Genomic DNA, 8,571 nt, shown 5'->3' with positions numbered 1-8,571 from the left:
GCTGGATTAGGACCGACCTAGGGCTAAACAACAGCTATTTTTACTAATACTAACTACTATACTGTACATTAGATAATGTAGTCCAAGATACACTATGTCTGAATAAGAGATGGGATGGATGATCACAACTGGAACATCTTTGATCATAGGTCTGTCTCCTGGATTAGGACTGCCCTAGGGCTGAACAACAACTATAGCTGCTATACTGTACATTAGAATATGTAGTCCTAGATACACTATGCCTGAATAAAAGTGAGGGTGGTCATAATCGGAACATCTTTGATCATAGGTCTACCAGATCAGGACTGACCAAGGGCCAAAAAACAAGTTCCACCATCACCACTAAACTACCACCAACACTACATCACCACATTAGCTATACTACCACCTAAGCACTATCACATAGCTGCCACCACCACCACCACTGCCGCCACTGCCACCACAACCACCATCACCACTACAACCACTACCACCAGATCACCTCCACTGCTGCCTCAACTACCACCATAACTATCACCAACACTATCGCTACTGTAATACCACCATAAGTATTTCACTACACTACCACCTATACTACTCCACTACCAATACCACCATCATGGTTATAATACAATCATGCACTACCGCCTCATTCACCACCACTACCACCACCACCACCACCAAAAATTCCCTCTCTACATTGTAACAACTACAACAGCAGCAATAACACAGCCCCACCACTACCACCACCACAAACACAATCGCCAATACTACCACTGCAACCACCACAAGCTCAACAACTACTACAAATTTCTACCCCTACTACTACTATAACCACTGTAACTACTATACTACAACAACCACTGTAACAACTACTACTACTACAACTACAACTTCTACTACTACAACCACTGTTGCTACTACTACTACTACTTACTACTACTACAACTACAACCACTGTAGCTACTACTACTACTACTACTACTATACTACTACTACTACTACTACTACTACTACAACAACTACTACTACTACTACTACAACCACTGTTGCTACTACTACTACTACTACTACTACTACTGCTACCACTACTACTACTACTACTACTACTACTACTACTACCAGCACCACCACTACCACCACCACCACCACTACTACTACTACTACTACTACTACTACTACTACCACTACCACCACCACCACCACCACCACCACCACTACTACTACTACCCTGTCTCTCACTCCATTCCATGCCGTGGTCGTCGTCGTCGTTGTGGTGAGGCGCGAAGTCTTCTTCCTCTGCAGTTGAAAACATTTAACTTACTTTCACTATCGATACAGCCATACACACAGACACACACACGTTCTCTCTCTCTCCCTCGTTATTCAAGCGCCCCCCTTTTTTTCTTCTACTATAGCACAACCACTGCTACAGCAGCACCACCAACACTACTGCTGTTACTAGCACCCATACCATTCACCAACCATTTAAGGGGGCTGTCTTGAAATCCTTTAAAAGAAACGTAATACATTCCAGGAGAAAGAATGAAGAATTCGCGGTTTTGATGTTGACTTTAAACCACGCAGATGGACTGTTTCTCTCTCTCTTCGTATGATTCTACCACTGTAACACAGCAGTAGGGACACCACTGCTGTTACTAGCGCCTATACTACTCATTAATTGTTTAGGTGTCAAGCCTAAACCCCTTAAAGATAAATATATTTAAGCGGAGGAATGCAACATACGCAATTTTGATGTTGGTTTTTAAACCATACAGACGAACACTTTCTCGTTCTCTTCGTGTAGTTCTACCTCTGAAACACAGTAGCAGAGACACCACTGCTCTCACTAACGCCTATACTACCCACTACCTGTTTATGGGGTCAGTATTGGACCCCTTAAAAATATATAAACATATGTTTTAAAGAGATATCGACGGAAAGGCAAAAACATTGCAAAGCAGTCTTGGCGTGTCTTCCATATTTATATCCATCCGGAGTTTGATCAATAAGGTAAGTGTTGTTGCGTATAAGTGGTAGTGTTATGTTGTTGTGTGGGTTGTAGTACTGTTATTGTATCAGTGGTAGTAGGGTTGTATCGTAGCGGTGGCAGTAGTAGTAGTAGTAGTGTTTCTGTTGTTGTAGTGGTAGTGTGGTTGGTTGTATAAGTGGCAGTTGTGTTGTGGTGGTGGTGGTGGAAGTGTTGTTGTGGTGGCGGATGTAGTACTATTGCTGATGTAGAAATAGCATTATTATTGCTATTGTAGTGGTGATTGTACTGTTGTAGTGACAGTGGTGGTTGTGGTACTACTGCCGTAGTTGTGGTGGTGGTTGTAGTGATAGACCTGTTGTGGTACAAGTGGTAGTTCTGTTGTAGTTTTGGCTGTAGTACTGCTGTTGTTATGGCAGTGATACTACTGAATGCTAATGGTAGTAGTACTGGTGTTGTGGTGGTGGTAGTAGTAGTAGTAGTAGTAGTTGTTGTTGTTATTGTGTTGGTAATGTTGTTGTTGTCACTATTGTAGTCGTTTAGCCCCAAGTCAATCTTATGATCAACGACGGGCCACTCATGACCATCCCATCCAATCCTTTTTTCTTTATATGTATGAAACCCAGATGTCAAAATGTCTAACATGTCCTTCACTTTTAAACATGATAAAATATGATTTTACAGAATTTTGGCTGCTATTACTAACATATCAGGCTACCCCTCAGAGGCTTATAATCAAAAACAATCCAACCATGTCCATCCCATCTGTTTTGCTATATGTAAGAAACCTAGTGTCACAAAATCTAACATGTCTTCCACTTTTAGACAATGAAATGTTATTTAACATAATTCTAGCTGCTATTTCCAGCATATCAGACTACCCCTTAGAGATTTATAATCAAAAACAATCCTCCCATGACCAATCCATCCCATTTTTTTTCTTATATGTATGTGACTCAGGTTGACAATATCCAGAATGTCCTTCACTTTCAAACACAATAACGTGTGATTAACACAATTTCAGCTGCTATTTCTAGCATATCAAGCTACCCCCCCTAGGCTTAAAATCAAAGACAGTCTTACCATGACCATCACATCCTATCTTTTCTCCTACTTGTGTGAGACTGGCTGACAATATCCAGGATGTCCTTCACTTTCAAACAATAATGTGTGAGTAACACAATTTCAGCTGCTATTTCTAGCATATCAAGCTACCTCCCTAGAGACTTAAAATCGAAGAGTCTTACCATGACCATCACATCTTATCTTTTCTTCTACTTGTGTGAGACTCTGGCTGACAATATCCAGCATGCCCTTTACTTTCAAACACAATAATGTGTGATTAACACAATTTCAGCTGCTATTTCTAGCATATCAAGCTACCCCCTAGAGACTTAAAATCGAAGACAGTCTTACCATGACTTTCACATCCTATCTTTTTTCCTATTTGTGTGAGACTCAGGTTGACAGTGTCCTTCATTTTCAAACACAATAATTGTAACATGTAGACCAGGCTACATGTTACAAGTATTCTCCATCATGTCCTGGTAGGATAACTTGCATCGTCAGTAAAGCATCTTGTAAGATATCAAGTGGGATTTGCTCTGAAACACTGCGATATGAGTTCAAATCACACTGAGGTAAACCTTGCCTTTCAGGGGTCAATGAACAGTTGCCAATCCAGGGCAGAGAAATGGGGAAAATGCTAGTGGGCCAAGAGTAGTCATGCTTTATGCTTTTCTCTCCTCGGTTGCCGAAGTGGGTTCAGTGAGAAGCATTTCTAGATGACTGGTGCTATTGCCACTGCAATTTTTATGTCAGAGTATCTTTCTCTGGAAAGGACTGCCTCCCCCATGGCTTTGTCAAATAATGTGAGTCTCCTCTAGCCCTGGGATATCTATTTAACCCATAAATGGGACCCAGACAGATACTATCATTTTGTTTTGGGTCAAAACGGACCTGGGAGGAATGGAACATATATTTCTTTACTGCCCACAAGGGGCTAAACATAGAGGGGACAAACAAGGACAGACGAAGGGATTGAGTCGATTATATATGGCCCCCAGTGCGAAACTGGTACTTTATTTATCGACCCCGAAAGGATGAAAGGCAAAGTTGACCTCGGCGGAATTTGAAATCAGAACGTAACAACAGACGAAATACCACTAAGCATTTCACCCGGAGGAATGGAACATAGATATATACATGATGATTGCCTGTTAAGAACATAGTAGTGTACAGTATAGAGCTTATCCACCTTAAGCTTTCACCCTGTTCTGTCCAGTAGTAATGTCATTGTTGTACTCCAGGTTGCGTTTGGGCTTCTGTTGTGTGTGAATAGATAAATGGAAAAAAATGTGTGTGTGTTGTGTGTGTGTGTATATATATATATATATATATATATATATATATATATATATATATAAATACGTATAATACATACATATATATATATTATATATATATATATATATATATATATATATATACATACACATATATATATTAATCATCATTGTTTTAACGTTCCGCTTTCCATGCTAGCATGGGTTGGATGATTTTGACTGAGGGCTGACAAACTAGATGGCTGCACCAGGCTCCAATCTTGATCTGGCAGAGTTTCTACAGTTTGATGCCCTTCCTAATGCCAACCACTCCGAGAGTGTAGTGGGTGCTTTTTATGTGCCACCGGCACTACATATATATATATGTATATGTGTATATATATATATATATAATATATATATATATATATATATTTCCGTGTGTGTACCGTTGGTGATTTTTTCCTCTGTCTTCCCTTCTTTGGATCTTTCCTTTTCCGATGTTTCTGACCGCCACTCACTCGAGTTAAACCCTCCTTCTTTCCTTCTTTCCTGAGCGTCCAATAATACTATATTGTTCCACGTCCTCACGTTGTTGTGTTTTCTCCTTGTGTTTTCATGTTTGGATTAACTATATATACATTATATATATATATATATATGTATGTATGATATATATATATATATATAATATATATATATATATATACACACCATAACATATATATATATACACACACACACACATATATATATACATATATCATTCTTTGCATTTATATATACATATATATATATATATTATAATATATATATATATATATATTATATATATATATATATATTATATATATATATATATTATATATATATATATATGTATATATATATGTATATATATATATTTACTTTTGCAGAGTACAAATTCATTATCCTTAAGCAAGAATATTATTGACAATACTTCAAAGTTTCATCCATTTAAACCATTGTTGGTCAATGGGGTGAAGTGGCCAAAAGTGCAAAGTTGTGGTCAGTAATATTGTTGTTTGAGAGATCATATATCATTGCTATTATACAAAAGTGTCGTAAGACCAAAACATTGCTTTTTCAGAAAATGAAATAATAGATTCACCATTCCAAAGCAAAACCATTGTACTACACTTTGACAATTTTTGGTATCTTGGCATCTGGAACAGCTGGAGATACAGTAATTCAGCCAAAAGAACTGGTTATTGCAAGCAAAAATAAATATTGAAAAAAAATACATTTGGCCAAATTTGGACATACAACAATTTAACATAATATATATATGTGTAGGTGTAGGAGTTGCTGTGTGGTAAGTAGCTTGTTTACCAACCACATAGTTCCAGGTTCAGTCCCACTGCGTGGCACCTTGGACAAGAGTCTTCTACTATAGCCTCTGGCTAACCAAAGCCTGAGTCTATAGTAGAAGATAGATAGATAGATAGATAGACAGACAGACAGATAGATAATACTGTACACTTCAATTTATATATATATATAATATATATATTATAATATATATATGTAGAGAGAGAGAGAGAGAGAGAGAGAGAGAGAGGTGGGGAAGACAGACAGGCAGATAGATAGACGGATAGATAGTTAGATAGATAGGGAGAGAGAGAGAGAGAGAGATAGCAAACAAATAGATAGATGGATAGATACATAGACAGATAGACAGACAGATAGGTGGATAGACAAAGAGGCAGACAAACAAACGGACAGACAGATAGATAACTAGATAGATAAATAGGTAAATAGATGGATAGCTGGATGGATGGCTAGATAGATAGACAGACAGAGAAACAGACAGATAGATAGATAGATGTCAATACATACACACAACCATACACAATTACACACACACAAAGACACACGCATACACATAATACATCTTCGATAATGTTTTGTTGCGTAAATCTTTTATGGGTGTCAGTCATTGGATCACTGCCATCCTGGGCAACGGTCCAAAGTCAATCTCATCGGCTTCCATATTACATAACTTGAGGCAAACACAATACACACAAGAACAACAGCAGGCTTCAGCATGGTTTTCATGTAAACACTGAGACCAACACATAGATGTATATATGTATATGGGCGCAGGAGTGGCTGTGTGGTAAAAAGCTTGCTTACCAACCACATGGTCTGCGTGGCATCTTGGACAAGTGTTTTCTGCTATAGCCCCGGGCCGACCAAAGCCTTGTGAGTGGATTTGGTAGACGGAAACTGAAAGAAGCCTGTCGTATATATGTGTGTATGTGTATGTGTGTGTGTTTGTCCCCCTAGCATTGCTTGACAACCGATGTTGGTGTGTTTACGTCCCCGTCACATAGCGGTTCGGCAAAATAGACCGATAGAATAAGTACTGGGCTTACAAAGAATAAGTCCCGGGGTCGATTTGCTTGACTAAAGGCAGTGCTCCAGCATGGCCGCAGTCAAATGACTGAAACAAGTAAAAGAATAAAAGAGTATATGTGGTCTATCTACATTTACAGATACATTATAGACACCTCTGCATGGAGACATACATACATGTGTGTCTGTGTCCATATATATACTCTTTTACACTTTTACTCTTTTACTTGTTTCAGTCATTTCACTGTGGCCATGCTGGAGCACCGCCTTTAGTCGAGCAAATCGACCCCAGGACTTATTCTTTGTAAGCCCAGTACTTATTCTGTCGGTCTCTTTTGCTGAACCGCATTGGTTGTCAGGTGATGTTTGGGGGACAAACACAGACACACATATATATATATTGAGAAAGGGGTTGTAAATGAGATAGGGGTAATTGATATTTGATTTAGATGTATTTCTCCATTTTCTTATCTTGTATTTTTTTTTTTTTTTTTTTGTACTTGTTTCAGTCATTTGACTGTGGCCATGCGGGCACCCGCCTTTTAGAGTACAGCAGGGATCACCACCTCCTGCCGGAGCCTCGTGGAGCTTTTAGGTGTTTTCGCTCAATAAACACACACAACGCCCGCCCGTCTGGGAATCGAAACCGCGATCCTCCGACGCAAGTCCGCTGCCCTAACCACTAGGCCATTGCGCCTCGATATATATATATATATATATGTATATATATATATATCTATATATATATATATATATATATTATATATTATATATATATATATAATATATATATATATATATATATATATATATATATATATATATATATATGTATATATATATATACACATATATCATGCCAGTGGCACGTAAAAAGCACCCACTACACTCTCAAAGGGGTTGGCATTAGGAAGGGAATCCAGCTGTAGAAACACTGCCAGATCAAAATTGGAGCCTGGTGCAGCCGTCTGATTCACCAGCCATCAGTCAAAATCGTCCAACCCATGCTAGCATGGAAAGCAGACGTTAAATGATGATGATGATGATGATGATGATACAACGGGCTTCTTTCAGTTTCCGTCTACCAAATCCACTCACAAGGCTTTGGTCAACCCGAGGCTATAGGAGAAGACACTTGCCCAAGGTGCAACGCAGTGAGACTGAACCCAGAACCTTGTGGTTTGTCAGCAAGCTACTTACCAGCCACTCCTGCACCTATATATATATTTCTTATCAATATTTAGCAGAAGAAACAGAGTGACTCAAGGTCCAAAAGTTTCATCCATTGGCACTTATGAAGTTAGTTACAGGCTGAAGTTCTGCGTGTTTATATAGCAGTTGATACAAATGCCAGCACAAAACTCCTGGACCTCGAGTCACTCTGCTACTTCTGCTAAATATTAATAAAATATTAATAAAATTAATATATATATATTTTATATATATATTATGTATACAAAATAAGAAAATGGAGGAATACACTTTAATCAATATTATCTGGTAGTTGATTATTGATTAAAGTGTATTCCTCCATTTTCTTATTTTGTATTATGAATTTGAGGTAAAACATTTTACCTTCGCCCATATAATACAATAAATGAATTAATTGCATCGCAATTCTTAGCATTTATGTATTAGCATTTCTGAGTGCTTTACTAGCAGTATATTGGATATATGTTATCCCATAGAAGGTTACACTCACAACCCCTATCTCAATTTATATATATTATATATATATATTATATATATATATATATATATATATATATATATATATATATATATATATATATATATATATATTATATTTATATATATATATATATATATCATGCTGAAGAAGATGCTGAAGAGAGTCGGAGCCAGGACGCAACCTGCTTCACGCCGTTGGAAATGAGG

Source organism: Octopus sinensis, linkage group LG27, assembly GCF_006345805.1.
Source record: "Octopus sinensis linkage group LG27, ASM634580v1, whole genome shotgun sequence".
Lineage (NCBI taxonomy): Eukaryota > Metazoa > Mollusca > Cephalopoda > Octopoda > Octopodidae > Octopus > Octopus sinensis.
The sequence above is the reverse complement of the archived record's forward strand: the minus strand, read 5'-3'. Positions refer to the sequence as shown.